The sequence below is a fragment of the Etheostoma spectabile genome, chromosome 3 (genome assembly GCF_008692095.1).
Source record: "Etheostoma spectabile isolate EspeVRDwgs_2016 chromosome 3, UIUC_Espe_1.0, whole genome shotgun sequence".
NCBI lineage: Eukaryota > Metazoa > Chordata > Actinopteri > Perciformes > Percidae > Etheostoma > Etheostoma spectabile.
The window spans coordinates 31,564,399-31,581,177 of NC_045735.1; the positions used below are offsets into that span (position 1 = coordinate 31,564,399).

General features: G+C 39.2%; 1 protein-coding gene and 1 long non-coding RNA gene across 2 annotated transcripts in view; both read left to right on the forward strand.

Moving 5' to 3' along the window:
• LOC116676215 (kinase suppressor of Ras 1-like) overlaps positions 1-16,779 on the forward strand; it is a 72,368-nt gene that overhangs the window by 25,041 nt on the left and 30,548 nt on the right.
• LOC116676699 (uncharacterized) lies at positions 687-9,333 on the forward strand. The gene is made up of 3 exons (XR_004328809.1): positions 687-700; positions 825-826; positions 9,238-9,333. It is a non-coding gene; the product is annotated as an uncharacterized LOC116676699 (long non-coding RNA).

A 16,779-nucleotide genomic window follows, 5' to 3' on the forward strand; every position in this document is an offset into this window, starting at 1 on the left:
CATCGCTCAACCTAAAGCAGCTCCCTCTCTAATAAAGCGGATTTTACTTTTCCAACACTAACACTTACTAAGTTATGTGCAATGCTGGGAAGGTTACTTTGGAAATGTCTTGAGTTAGGGTTAGGGGCTTACAAGTAAGGGTTAGGGTTAGAGTTAGTGATTACAAGTTACCCTATTTAAAATGTAATAGTACTGTTACTATTTCAATTAACATATTAAAGCAATGTAACATATTGCATGTAATTACTTTTAGATTACTTTTTTAAATTTCTAATGAATGTTTCTAATGTTCTCAGATTTTTATATGAAATGTTTTTTTAATTCTTCCAACACTGGAATGCATTTTTATCCATTGTGGAAACTCTCAGGCAGAGAGATATAACACAATAAAGGAAAGGGAAAAGCCAAAAAGAATAATATGAGCATTTTATGCAAAAATACTAATACCACACGGTAAAAGTACTCTTTTATAAGTAAAAGTCCTGCATTGAAAAAGTCTGTGAAGTAAAAGTACTCAATGCAGAAAAATCCTCACATTTTAGAAAGTGTAAAGGATCCAAACAGTGTGTTTAATGGTCCAGTCATCTCAGCTGGACTTGTAGGCAGTTATATTATTGTCTTGTTTCATTTATAATAAAACAAAAGATTTGATAAACTACTTGTGTTTTGTGTGCACAAATCGTAATGTGAAGAGTAACTAGTAGCTAAAGCTGTAGTAGAATTAGAAAGTTGCATGAAAAGAAAAGACTCAAGTAAAGTGCAAGTACCTCAACATTTGGACTTTCAACCACTGACTCAGAACAACAGTATAGTTGATGTGTCAGTGGTCTCAGTTTCCCTGGTCCAGGTCAGAGCCAGGACAGTGTGTCCTGGTCCCCAGTAGCCCTCGCTGTCCTGACCAGCAACAGCAGTCATTGTGTGAACCGTGGCTCACTTCACACTGTGAGTCACTCTGCAGGAATGTTTGGTCACTGAGCAAAATAAGTTTATAATAGGTGTCAGCGGTCGCTGTCTGTTTCTGTTGACCACGTCTGCTTAGGCTTAATTTGTCAGCATCTATAAATGTGTGTAACTAAGCATCAGTTTATACCAATCAAATGCATTATACATGCATGCATAGGCGTAATTTACAGAGGGGATGGGTAATGGGTGATGAAGTCATTAAAACCTGTCAGTGCAACCCACCTCAAAAACCTATCACAATTTCCTTTACATAAATAAAGACATTTGCACCATAAATTGTTGCAGAATGCAAAAAATGAATTTCAATTTTGCTCAAAAGTGGAGATCTCAACCTCCCAAATGTTGAACCCAAACTTATGCCCTTGTGTACATATTGTGTTTGTACTGCTCATGGTGCGACCTAATATTTATGACCTCCCGGGGATTTTTTTTTTTTTAACTCCATGAGCTTTCCTCTAGCACCACCATAAAACCAAAAATGTAATTTCTACACAAGAAAGAGCTGAATGTAATGTTCTAATCCGTAGACTGTACAAAGGTGAAGCCAAAATATTCAGATACAAGTACAGCCATCATGTAATTTTGAAGCTAGAGTCTACGCAGCGGTGATTGGGCGGTGGGGCCGCGGAATCAAAGTCACCATACACCTGCCTGACCAATTGAGAGTCAATCACAGCTGTCAATCATGGTGCTTTGCTCTGTTTTCATAGCACCAAATAACTACAAAAAACCCACATTTATGAGATAAATGAACACTTGAACAAACATCCAATGACAGAACTTATCTTTTGGAAAAAAATGTATTTAGATTTTTCAGGTTATGTCCCATCCGCTATCATGGAGGGGGCCTGGTTTATGACCTATACTGCAGCCATCCACTAGGGGGCGAGCCAGATGTTTTGGCTTCACTTACCCAGTCTATACATTAGGGGTGGAATGGTTCATGTATTCCTATTGAACCAAAACGGTACGGGCGTTACGGTTTGGTACATGAATTTACACTGAGAATACGCAGTATAAAAATAAATAAAACTTGCGCGCAAATTACCTAACATAATGCAGAACTAACTGTTAGATACACAGGTTCTTCAGGAACACCTACTTTGTAGCCCCGCCTTAGCTCTGAGGCTTTTCGCGCCGTATGTAGCCGAGCTCCGCCCATGTATGCAGTTTTAGTGAGTCAGAGATTGCAGCACTAACTGTTGCCATCCTAATGACTTTGTCGCTAGATTTAGCGACTTTTCAGACCCCCCTTAGCAGTTTTTCATTTGAAGCAACTAGTGACATATCTGGCAACTTTCTGTAGAAAAGATGCAGGTATTGTCCAGCGAGCATGCAAGGTATTTCTCTCTTGTGGACGCCAAAACAGTCTTCTGAAAGACACCGCAATGCTGACCTGGCCCTGGGCAATATATACTATATATTACTATATTAGCATTAGCATTAATTTAGTTTATCTTTGCAGATAACAGAGATGCTGTTTTTTCACTTTTATAGCTGATTGTCTTCTTTTGTTTACTAGTTCCAGATGGAGTCTGGAGATGATGATCTTACACACTTCAGGCTGTTGCAGCTAGCTCACTGGAGAGACTTTATGACACTAGGTGGTCCAGCCTGAGACATAAACAATAAAAAAAATTTTTTTTGCTTTTCCCTCTGTTGTACGGAATTTGTACCAAACCGTGATGTCTGAACCGATGAATGAACCAAACCGTGACTTCTGTGAACCATTCCACCCATACTATGCTATAAACCCTACAGACCCCTGGTCTGATCTCATTCGATTTTTCAGCTTATTCATGCCAAGTTTCAATGCTCCTTTTAATCTTTACTCATCCAGTTATGTTTCACTTAAAGCAGTTTCAGGAATGCCTTGCAAAGACACAGAACAGCTTAGACCTGGGTAATATAGAGAAAAAAAATTACATTTTTGAACAAATACATGGATGTCTATAGTGCAGCAATAATGTAGGGTTGATTATTGGTGCTTTTACTAAATATTAACACAATGAGTATCGTCATAAATAATCATCACTAATGTGGATACACTGACTAAATGGGTGGAGGCAACCATTAGAAGCGCTAGAACAGTCTGCAAATTCAGAAAAAGACACCACTTTACTGTTATGCAGCCTGTAAAACACTTTTGTCATATCACTATATTAAGATATCCAAAATTTAAGATGATATATAGCCTCATATATCCAATTCAGTTTTCAATTTTATTTATAGTATGAAATCATAACAAAAGTTATAACAATCATAACAAGAGGGGGGTTGGGACCACATGGATGCATGGTGGTAGCAAATGACGGGCTAGGGCTGTTCTTTCACTTTTCCCAATCTGATTCATGCTCCATCTAACTGGTGACCTTCCAAAGCAGCAAATGTTCAGATTTGAGAAGGTGGAAGCAGCAAGTGTTTGCCTTTTTTGCTTACAAAATGACTAAACAATTATTTGATTATCAAAATAGTTTGTTGATATCAAACTGGTTTGGAAATGTTTTTACATAGGCATGAGTGGGGGATATAGTCTTCTTCATCAGTTCTTACTAATTTAAAGTCACTGTGTTTCAGTCACAGTTGTTTGTAGCATCAAGTTTCTGTTTACTACCTTTCCTCTACAATATGAATACTTAATTATCAAAACAGTCAGTTTGTTGTTTGTATATTTTTTCATATCAGTATGCAGATGTCCCTGGTTTCTGTCATGTGTAAGTGTAGAAGAGCGGAGCAGTTCCCACAACAACATGGGTGTGACAGTAAAATGCATGACGAGGCAGAGATAAAGAGAGCTGGAGGCTCATCTGCATGATAGCATGATAAGACTCAGGTACTGCACAGTGTGTTCTACCCTTTATTTGAATACATGCCATGCATTTATTTAGATAAAGGCTGTGATCACAGTCTTAGCTAAAACAAGCTGAAACAATTATTTGATCAACCAAAAAATAATCAACAACAGGGTTTCACCCAGAAAAGTTGTTAGGTCTGGTGGCAATTATCTTTTTTGATGAGGGCCTGGCTCGGACCAGTCACAGACTGATCGAATGTAGAGCCCAGTAGTTTCTGTCATAGACAAATTAACAGAATTGCGAAATTGAGAATTTAATAAAGCTACAAGATGGATTCCATAGGGCCCTAGATTAAGTCAGTGCTAAAAGCTAACTGGATATTTGAAAAAATATGACTAGGTCTAACCGAGCCGCGCAATATGACTGTAGTTTAAAAAAAACGTCAAGTACGTAGGCCTCGTGGGGGGCATTTAAGCATGGTAGGCCACTTGGCTTGGAGCACATCGAGGGAAACCTTGAGCAACTATTTTGATAATCGAATCATTGTTTTAATCGTTTTTCAAGCAAAAATGTCAAAAGTTCTCTATTCTTTAGCTTAATGGGAATTTCTGCTGTTTGTGGCATTTTAGGCCTTTATTTGAAAGAACAGCTTGGACTCGAAAGGGGAGAGAGAAGGGGAATGACATGCAGCAAAGAGCCACAGGTCAGAATTGCACCTGCAGCTGTAGCAGTGAGGACGGAGCCTCTGTACATGGGGCATTAGATCTACCAAGTGAGCCACCCAGGCACCTCGTGCTGTTCTTTCTTTAATAGTAAAATTAAAATATTTATATATTTTACTGTTGGTCGTACATCATACATACAAATCAACATACTTGATTCAACCTACAGATTAACCAAGTATAAAAAAATAATTGTTAATAATCGTTACTCACAGCCCAAATGGAGAAGTCACTAGTGTCAAATCTGCAAACCTAACTCAAAATTATTTTCACTCATTAAAAGAAACTTCTAACCCGGAGTTCCTCATCAGGGCCTCCTGGCCTTCTGTCTGATGCTTCTTCTTTTTTTGCGATCAATTTTTTAATTTTTTTTATTCAAGCAAAAGTGCAAAGCATTGGTCCAGATAACAATAAACAGAAAACTACACTACACATACTGAAGAAGGCACAGTGCCCCTCCTACACAATCCCTCCTACACAACAAAAACAAGAAATGGGTCTCGCTGTTGTGTTTTTGTTGTGTCTCCCTGTGTCTGCAGCTTACAAACAAGAAAAACACAAAAAAACAAGAGGCATTGACTGGGAGACCGGCATAATACAAAAGGGACCAAACACACACACAGACAGAAGCAAGAAGGCTATAGCACAAGTCTACAGCATGGATTTCAATGCTGAGCCAAGTCTTCAAAGTCTTTCCAGGCACTCCATTTATGCAAACCCTGCAAAGCCTTATATATATGACATCCAAAAAGAAAGGGTCCATGTACGAATAGACAAGTCATGAGGTGGTTTCCAACGGGTTACAATCATTCTCTTGGCCGCTGTAAGTCCAGCAAAAACATCACAGTGCAGAGTTTTAGTGAGGTGAAGGGCTGACAGATCATTCAGAATCAAAACATTGACAGTAACAGGTACAGTATCATTAATCAGGGCAGATATTTTGGATGCAATAAGGTTCCAGAACTGACCAACAGGAGAGCACTCCCAGATCATGTGAAAATACAGTATGTACCTTTAGCTTTTAGTGGGCGGAAAGTGCATAAAGGGCTGTCAATTATTATCATGTGATGCATTTTCACAGGGGTGAGATGAAATTGAATAGTGAATGAAATTGTAGTGAATCTGCTGATGGTCTGGATTGCGAGATACTTCTGGAATGTTAGACCATACATCATGCCAGTCAAGATCGATACTCAGGCCTGGGCAATCGCGTGCCCAGATCCTCTCAATAAGAAGGGCAGAGAGGCCAGATAACACCAAGAACTGATGAAACCTAGATACCATACCAAAGGTTTTTGGCTGCATAGTAAATAACTTCCGGATAGGATGGATGGGAAGAGACCTCTGCCAGTGGACACTCTATGCCTAGAGTGCTGATCTCAATTGAAGCTAAAAAAAGAGGAACGTGGTAGATTGAATGTGTTTTGTAAGTCAGAAAAGGGTAACAAGCCAACTTCGCTAAAAATGTCTTCTAGACGATGATCCCCCTATGTTACCACTTTGAAGCTGTTAAAGGCATCCCTCCAATCAAGAGAGCTGTATTTTTGAATAATGGAGAAAATGTGTGCCAGTTACAAGCTATATGGCACTATGTTTCATCTAATTTCCAAGTTTTGATAAGATGAGAGATAATGGAGCCAAAGCATAGCTGGCACTGTTTGTTAGAGATATTGGCAAAAAGAACGTCATGGAGTGACCAAGGCTGTGTTGTAGCATTAAGGTATGCCAGCAAACAGACATATCTGGGTTAAACCAGGTAAGGAGGGTTCTTAACACGAAGGACCAAGAATAATGTTTAAAGTTGGCAACTGAAAGGCCACCATCCTCTTTCCCCCTCTGTAGAGTAGACATCTTGAGTCACGGCTGTTTTCCTTTACAGATAAATTTCAGTACTGCTGATTGTAATTTATGCCATTAACTAGAAGGAGGGGAAGAGAGGTAGCATAGAGCTCACAAAATGAATCCTGGGTGAAACATTAATTTTAACCACGGAGATACAGGCTTAAATAGACATGGGGAGACCGATCCATTTCTCTATATCTTTCAAAACGTTCAGAGTAACAAAATAGTTATGTTTAACAATCTGGTTTAAGCAGGGGAAGACCTCATTGGCTAAATATTTAAACTGCTTAACAATGGGGATATTAGCAAGGATGATTGAATTGCGAGCAGGATCATTTAAATGAAGCAGTGCAGACTTTGACCAGTTCATTTTAACGCCTGATAAGCATTCATACTCCTTGCAAAATGATAGAAGGTAAGGGGTTTTCTAAAACAAAAACAACAACATTGTCGCAAATAGTGAGAGGTGATGCTGTGTATTACAAATGCATATTGGTGACACCATAATCCACTGGCGAATGGCTTGAGCCTGAGGCTCTAGAGTGAGGACAAATAGTGCAGGACATAAGGGGCAGCCTTAGCGGGAGGATCTAGAAACTGGAAACAAATTCAGTACTGCCAGTCTTAGTTCCTCTAAAGCAGTGATTCTTAACCTGGGTTCGATCGAACCCCAGGGGTTCGGTGAGTCAGTCCCAGGGGTTCGGCGGAGGTCAAGACACACACCCGACTCATATGATTCGTGATGACACGCCCCGCTTGGCCATCATCAGAAGGGTTCGGTGAACGCGCATATGAAACTGGTGGGGGTCAGTACCTCCAACAAGGTTAAGAACCACTGCTCTAAAGTGATTAATTTGTGTAAGTTAGCTGATTCCTCTGCTGATAGTTGAGGCAAGTCGAGCTGATTCAACCAGCTGTCACAGTGGATTTTATTCAAAGTAACTTCTGATTTATACAAATTGGAATAAAATTTCTTAAAAGATTTATTTATTTCAACAGGGCCCTGATATTACCATTTGAGGATTAAATAGCGCTAATATCTGCGAAATGGTCACTGGATCTTAATCTAATGTCAAGTAGATGACTAGGTCTCGGTCCCTGAAAGTAATAGTTCCTGTCTCGTTATATGAATTAGAAATTCAGATTTCTGTTTCAGTGATCATCTAGTGATCATTCTAAAGCTATTTGGTCTGTAAAATTTGCTTACTAACCCTAACCCTAAAACCCTAAAAAACTTCTCGTCAACAAAAAAAGGAAACAGAAAGCACAAAATAGCAAGCAGGTTGGAAAGGGGACTCTAACCTAGTTGTGGCCTAATTAACTATCTGGAGCGTAGGCTATATTACAGGACAGATATGTCATTCAAAAACACAGTTTCTGTAATCATATTAGAGTTTGAACCATATAACACAACTATTTGGTAAAATTGGGCCAGGAGGTATACCTTAAGCCACCATCTCTGTCAAGCCGTGTTTTGAGGCAGTGGGAGAGTCGCTTACAGGAAACAGGAAACATCACTGCGTCTATTGCTGGCACAAGAAAGTTTTAAAACACCAAACCCATGCAGTGAACTGCCCTGGAGTTAGTGGACGTTATGCTGGGGAACATAATCGTGGGTTAGCCCAGTGCTTTTTGATGTTAACTTTTGATCAAAACAATTATCCTTAAAATTACTTTAGGAATGTGTTGAATGATGTTGTAACCTCATAACGTTGACGTTCCCTGCCGAGCATTAGCATGAGCTAACGCTAACGTTACTTGTCAACGTAGCACTATAAGCTGGATCTATCAATATTGAAATGTATCAATAAATAGGATCTCTGCTGTATTACTGTGTTGTAAGTGGCATGTAATCAATGACAAAATAATACAGTGTGGCAGAAAACCAGCTGTATCATGGTTACTTATGGAGTATTAGACTTTTTGTGACATTGTATGATTTAAGATGACTCTCAAACGTATCATGTGGGTGCCCGTGTTTTGAAGGAAGTTAGAGTAACGAGAGGGGTCAAAGGTTTAATGAAGCCACTTACAGGCGGCTAAATGGACTGTCCCGTCATTAAAACAAAATAAGAGATTTATCAGGGTTTGAACGTTGGTGGAAACATTTAGGATAATGGAAGTACACAACTCAACAAAATAGTATATTACAAACGTACTATAGTCGTTTTTAGGAATTTTAATGCAGAAATGTAACATATTGCTCCTTTAATAGGGGTAAAGGCAGAGGAAGTGGAGGATTTTCTCGGAGTAGGGTGGGGTGCATATGCACTTAACAACATTCCAGAAATGTGAACAGGGTAACTACAACAACTGTTTCAAAGCTTATCACTGCGACAAGAAACAAGACATTGTTTAGTTATAGTTGTTGTGCATTCCAAAATCCCTATCTCACTATCAGCTATCATATCTAGTTAGAGGCCAGCTCATTAAATAAACTGAACTTCACACCCAGCTGTTAGCAGTGTTCTGAGTTACAAAAGTAACGCAATTACAGTAATGTAATCCTTTTGTCTGTAACGCAGTAATATAACGCATTAGTCTACTAGTTAAATTCCAGTAATATTGTACTCGTTACAATCTCAGTAACGCGAGTTACAACGCATTTTAACGCAGCATTTAGTGGTGTTTTTTTTTTTTAGACTTTACCAAAGCCGCGAAACAAACTGTGAGTGTTATTTCCTGCTGCTGTATTCCATGAGGTGACTGCAGAGATACATTTGAGAGATAGATATGGTTTTCTGGAGTTATTACACTGCTTTGAAGCAAGCTGTCCGTCTCTGTGAGACGGTACGGACAACATCTGTGTCCCAACAGGTGACGGTACGTCCGCGGACAGCAGTGTGTCCGAGCTGCTGACAGATAGAAACATAATGCTGAGACTTGCTACACGTAATAGCATTGAATGTTATCAGCCTGTTGTGGAATGGCTTTGAATGACGACCAAAAACTCTTGTCTTTTACTGCGACCATTTACTGTTCAATATGTTGCAGTTTTACAATCAACAAAGTGAGCAGACCATAGACAGTTAAAGAAAGCACATGGACATGTTTTGCATCTAGCGTTTCATGTTTGTCTCAGTAACCTAGCAAAAGTACACAACAGACAACTTCCGTGTAGGCTACTTCAAAATAAAAGCACTTCCTGTGGCGGTTCGCAGTAAAACTAAATTAATGTTAAATAAAGTTGTGTACCTTTTTACATATCAGCTGTAAATCAAGTACTGTGCATAATGTAGGTGGTGAGTTTTAATCACACTATAATTGACTATTTCCTTCTGTTTTAAACTTAACACTATGTTTTTTTTTAATTCAAGTGCTTTAAAGAAACATTTTACATTACAACTGTAAGGTACTTTTAATTGAGTATTTTCATTCTCCTACTTGCCTATTGTACGTTTTACCTATCTATTTTTATAGCTGTAGTTACCTTGCATATTCATATTAATTATACAAAATATGAATAATCTATGATGTATTAAAGTGAATAAATAGGAGACTTTATTCATCTGGTGTTAAAATTCACAAACTAGCTGCAGAGTCATACTAGTAATCTATAATGTATTACATTTTGGAAGTAACTTGCCCAACACTGGCTGTTAGACTGAAATAGGAATTCAAACTAAATGAAAATGAAACCATAATGGTTTTCCCTGCTTTTCCCAGGGGAAGATAGATGTCCCACGACCTGTCGCTGCTAGTTGCTGATGCACACCATTGGCATGTCAGAAAAACAGACTGGCTGAGAGAGCGAGCGAGAGAGAGAGAAGGGGAGGGAAGTGTAAGAAGGAGGGAGGAGAAAAACAGGGAATGTGATAACAGCGCGCCGGGAAGATTTGTTGGCTCTCTGACAGTGTGTTTCCCAGCAGCCTGCTGCACTCCCGGATTATTCTACTACACAGTGCCTGGATTATGAGAGCAGGAGCTCTAATGTTCAGTAGATACGGTCAACCACATGGTAATGTACAGTAATGACCTCTGGTGTGTCTGTCTGTCAGCTTTCAGCGTGTGTAACCTTTGATAGAAGGGTTAGGGAAGGTGTTTTCTTCATTTCCTTATTTGACAGAAGTTCCGTTGGAGAGAGTGTTTCAAGTAGTTAGTGTGTGTGTGTGTGTGTGTTCTGTTTGTGCAGCTGTTTGCGTCTTGTGTTTCATTGTATGGACAGCTTTTTATTTGCTTGTTAGGTGGAGGCATATATCCAAACCCATGTGCCTGTTAGTGTGGACTTTAGGAAGGAAGTACTTTACTCAGATGTTTCTGTGTGTTTTTTGAGAAACCAGTAATACGTGTCAGAGGAAGATATTTCGATAGAGGAGGTTGGCTGCTTTCTGTGTGAGTTAGCGTCATGGGGTTAAAGGAAAGTCTTTCTTCCCTTCTCAGTGTTACCCTGTCAGTGTTCCTTCCTTTCCTTACATTTCATGCGTTCGTCACCTGTAAACACAGGGAGCCGAGGCATGCCCAGGCACTGCCCAGGTATCGGTATGCGTCAGCTTTGCAAAGTGCGAAGTCTGTTACTCCAACCTTCCTTTTTGACCTTTTTATTGTTTATGAAAGGGCAGGAAACAGGAAATCATCCTCACATTTACTGAATATGAATAGAATGCTGTCAGTCAAGTAACAATTTCACTGCAAACGATCACTTATATACTGACTTGACAGAATGAGCTCTTGCTGCTGACCCTTTATTGCCCTGAAGCACGTGTCAAACTCAAGGCCCGCGGACCAAATCCGGCCCCTCATAAATTTCAGCCCACCTACTTTTTTTTCCTTTGCTTTTTCAAAATTGTTTTTTCAAGCTTTGTTTTTTTCTGATTTTTTTCTATGATGGCTACCAAACTTCTTTGCTGACTTTTTTGGCCTTTATGTTGACTGTCAACTATAAATGAGAAGACTGTATGAGACATGCAATCATAATGTCAAAGATATTTGACTTTTTTGGTTAAATAAAAGCATGTTAATAAACTCTACATGTCTGGCCCTTGCTGGGTTCTTATTTCCAATGTGGCCCCTTATTGAAATTGAGTTTGACACCCCTGCCCTAAAGTATCATTCTCACTGAAATATCAGTTGCTACATTCTGCTCCAACGATGATTTGATGATTTTGATAATTTTTTATTATTTCTGCAAGCTTACTTTTAAGACGTGTGACTGTTTTAGGATGAACTGTGGGAGAGCTGTGTGGAGTATTAAAGTGGAACTTTATTTCCACCATTTCCAGGTGTTGGAGAGTACTGCAGCATATGTTTATGAAGTAGTATTTTCCTTGAGTGTCTTCAAAGGGAGCAGTGTGAAGTCTAATAAATGTCCTCAAGTGATGTCACGTGAGTCAGCGTTGGTTTGGGCTTAAGACTACAAATTTGAAAATGAAAAATGTTTGTGGCTGTCGCCTGCTTGTCTTCTCTGCTGCAGGTTAGCACTCTGCTCGACGCTATATTAGCTGCTACTAGCACAACAGAGCCCCTGCTTACTGAGAACATACCATGCACATAAAGCTGCTAATACTGAGCATCCATGAAGCTAATCACGGTTAGTGTCAGTTAAACTTCTCATCTCCAATCCTATCTGTACTTTTGAGAAGTGGAGCTGTCCTGTGTTGAAAGATATGCAAAGTTTCAGAATCTTGAACACCCACGGAGGAAAAAATAAATCAGCGCCTATGTTGCTGGTTTGGACTGCTCTCAGGATTGCTCTTACTCTGCCAGTCACTGTGGAAAGGAGAGAAGAGCTTTTCAAAACTAGAGTTGATCAAGTCATACCTGAGGTCCACCATGTCCCAGGAACGGCTCATTGGCCTTGCTCCATCAGTGTCAATCACTCAATAAGGGAGCAGATTTCATACAATGACATCATTCATGATTTTGCATCAAGGAAGTTTTACTTTTAGTTTGTGTTTTCTGTTCTTAGTGCAGTAGTGTAGTAATAAACTTCTCTTTAGTGTGTTTTCACATTTGTGGGATGAAGGATTTGTGCTATTTAGAATATTTATAGAAGAAGAAGAATATAATTAAATAAGAATATAAAGAAGAATAAGATGCACTAAAAATGTACTGCATAAAGGCTTGAGGTTGCCCACACATTATTGCAGGTCCAGGTTAATTGGTGTAGGCCACTTCATTTTATACACCATGTAGTAGGGGGTCCCTGCTCAGTGTGTCTCTCAGTTAAGGGATCCTTGGCTTAAAAATCATTGAAGACCCGTGGTCCAGAGGATTTAGGCCAAGCCTGATGGCTGTAACAGACCATATAATAAAGTGCTCATTTAAGTGGTCACTTAGAAATTTCCATTGCACTCCATTATAGACAGAATACCAGCTGAGGTCAGTTGCATTGTTTTTTTTAACCCGGTCAGCAGTTTTGAAATTACATTATGTGCTTACATAATTGCAAAAGGATTCTCCAGTGTTTTCTCAGTTAGTTTTTTTAAATGTTATCAGATTAGTAAACAGAATGTGCCTCTGGAACATTGGATGAATGGTTGCTGATAATGGGCAATGTAGATATTGCATTAAAGATCAGCCACCCACTCAGATCAGCTATATGTCTTTAATGGAGTGGCATGGAAATTTGTAAGTGACCCCAAACTTTTGACCGGTAGTGTATGTATTAGTCTAGTAGCCAGCCCATAGAGCCCCATTGTGAACCCGGAAATGTTGAGTACACCAAAGTTTTATTGCAGAAGTGTGAAGTATGGGTCCCCAGCATACGGAAAATGACGGATGCTAATTTGCATATGTTGAGCAATTTGCATAATTAGCATAATTAGCATATTAGCTTAATTGTCCAGTTTGACCACATATTTTGCACTGTATGGCCAATTTCTACAATATGTGAGTGGTTTTAGGGGTTTTAGAGGATGCTGATTTCTTTTCTGGCATTTTCAGATTTCAAAGAGGTAATTTTAGTACTTATTGTGATTTATTTAGGTAAGTTCCAATTACTTCAGGTGTAATTATAGGTTATTTTCATGGTAAACACAATCTTACATTTCAGAATCATGAGTGTTTTGTGAATGTTGATGCACTGTTTTAGGTTTAGTTAAGCTGAATCCCCTCCTGACACTTTTGAATATCCAATGCTTTTGGATAAATGAGAATCTTTGTTCATTAGCAAAATTTGCAGAATTAGCGGAATCGGCCAGATCGACAATAGATTTTGCACTGTGCCATCAGTTTCTACAATATTGGAATGATTTAAGAGGTTTAAGAGGATGCTGAATTCAATTCTGTCACTTTTAGACTTCAAAATGGCAATTCTATAACAAATTTGGATAATTTAAACACATTTTTTATTAACTCTGGACAAACGTTTAGGTTATTTTCATGGTAAACACTATAACCTTACATTTCAACTCTTGCTCTTTGATATAAATGTTGATAACCTAAATTTGTTGACATTTTTTGAGGTTAGGTCATGTTTTCCTGCAAATAAGATGTGGCAGCTAGCTGTTGTAGTTGTAATAAGTATGTAGTAAAGCAAGGGAGCATAGTCTAGTTTTAAAGTAGTTGAAACATTTATTATATGGAAAACTTAATCATTAAAGAAAGTAGTTTGACCAAAAAGCATGTCTTCCTTAAACAGAACGCCGGCGTTATTAACTCATAGCCATATCGAACAATTCAATTCATTTCAATTCAATTTATTTATAGTATCATTCATAACAAGAGTTATCTCAAGACACTATACAGATAGACCACACTCCAGAATTTACAAGGACCCAACAGTTCTAGTAGTCTCCTCCAGAGCAAGCAACAGTGCGAGCTAATCACAAACCACCAAACTTTAAGGAACGATAATTTTTGGTACAACATAACTTAAGTTGTGTGCTCCGCAATAGAGCTTGTCGGTACACGACTGTCCTGCGCATGTGCAAGATGTTCAAGCATGCGCAGATGATATCATGATGAACGCGGATTTATGACCTTACGATACTGCACAATCTGTTCCCGTAGATAGTTAAAGAAAGTCCGTTCACCGCCACTGGAAAGCTAACTTTCGTTAGCTGACAGCTATTCAGCTAACCACCAGCTGAGACCGCATGTAAAAGACCCTCAAAACTAAATAACTGTTGAAATATATAACAGCTGTTACGTCAGTTTTACTTTACTTGTGCTCATATAAAATACAATCACTCAATACTTGTCTTTATTATTACTGTAAAATCTTAATTTAGCTGTTGCTGCTTTCGTACTGTTTACTTTGAATAACGTTATTTTAGGCTGAATCAAACTGTCAGCTAGTGATTAGTCAAAATAGCTGTTAGCTAAATTAGCATCAGCTTACCAGTGGAGGCTAACTGTTCTCTTAGCTAATTCATGGTTCCAGTCTGCCATACCCAGCCACCAGATGTTGTCATTGCGTCCCAGCTCATTTATCATGGTTTGGCCATTGTCTGGGACAGTGGCAGATCTTGCAGCCAGCATGGGACGTTGGCTTAATTGTTACAACACCCAACATTTGTCATCTTTGACAGATATTTGCAGGTGTCTGCAAAGGACCATGAGAGACATAGAAGAAAAGGACAGAGCTCCACAGAGTAGCCTACATGCTCTCATTGACTTCACCTCTACCTAGTCGAGACAAGTCTTGAAAAACAAGCACAACAAACAAAGGCTGAGAAAACTCCTGTGTACTTTCAATGTAGGAAGTAATATCATGATGGTCAGTAAAGCTGACAGCATTGCCACTCATGATGAGGCGGATATATCACTTATAACTGTCTTTGGCTTATGGTTTATGGTGTTAGAAGTCTGGTATAATAACTAACCTACAGATAAAATGGCACAATTCTCAGCATAAATGCAATTGCAGAGAATCTGGGTGACCAATGTGGTTCCATTCTGGCCATGCATGCTCTTTCGGGATGTGATTCCACCTCATATCCTGTTGGGGAAGGGGAAGGTGACTGCACTCAATGCCATAAGAGTCGTTCCTGGTAAGCTTCTCCACTGCATTAGACAGGCAGAAGCCCCAAAGTTACAGATCACAAAAGCAACAAGGGCTTTCTTTCTGGCTCTGTACAATCAGAGGAACTTTGTAACCTTGATGCAGCCAGGTATGGAATTTACCAAAAAGCGCCTAAGGTCCCCAGCACTGAAGTCACTAGCTGCCTTCATGGAAGACGTGTCCCCCTACAGGCACTGCTATGGAAAGCAGCAGACCATCTTTACTATCCTCTTCTTTTCTGTCATCATCTTCTCCAGACCCTTCATCCCTCTCTTTGTGCTCTTGGTGTTGTATAAGTATGATGCAGCATATACCATCATTGCCTTTGCAGAAACACTAACTGGTAGGCCTACAGGCCAGACCTACAGCTGTACAGCTGCGCTTTGCTGATGTGCAAGGTTTCAACCCGGCTTTGCAACCACAGCTGACAACAAGTAACAAAGCAAGAGGAACAACTGGACTTGAATCCTGGGTGGGCATAATCAGTTCCTCTCCTTCCTTTAGGCCCGTAGTCTTGTCCCATCCAAAATAAGGTGATATCCACAGCTGGTGGATCAGGCTGATGAGGCTGCCTTTTGTTAATTCATTGTGAGTCATAGCAGTTTGCCTGAAGGTGGTAGCCAATGTGTGCTTTGTGTAGTGCGGAGTAAGGCCCTCTTGGTTAGCCTTGCGTCTGGTGGCTGACTCGGTTGGCCCAGACTCAGTTTTAAGTCTTGCATTTGGTGGAGTTTTAACTGGGCCCTTGTTGGATCTTGCAACTGGTTGACCAACATGGGCAGCCATTTGGAGGTTGCCCTAGCGACTTACAGGGTCTGTCTTGAATGGCATATATAAAGTGTATATTTGCACATAGTTCTTAAAGTCTTAAATAGCTACCCTATTAATATGTATCGTACAGTTGCAAGATCAGAAGAAGTTATTTCAAATACTTGCATTGCTTTTTCCTCCAGAAATGCATAACATTCAGCCAAACAAAGATTCATCATTTATCCAAAAGCATTGGATATTCAAAAGTGTCAGGAGGGGATTCAGCTTAACTAAACCCTAAAAACAATGCATCAACATTCACAAAAACACTCATGATTCTGAAATGTAAGATTGTGTTTACCATAAAAATAACCTATAATAATTATGCCTGAAAGTAATTGGAACTTACCTAAATAAATCACAATAAGTACTAAATTTACCTCTTTGAAATCTGAAAATGCCAGAAAAGAAATAAGCATCCTCTAAAACCCCTAAAACCACTCACATATTGTAGAAATTGGCCATACAGTGCAAAATATGTAGTCAAACTGGACGATTAAGCTAATATTGCTAATTATGCAAATTATGCAAATTGCTCAACATATGCAAATTAGCATCCGTCATTTTCCGTATACAGGGGACCCATACTTCACACTTCTGCAATAAAACTTTGGTGTACTCAACATTTCCGGGTTCACCTAGTTGGCTACTAGACTATATATATATATATATATATATATATATATATCATAGTATATGTTTGTGC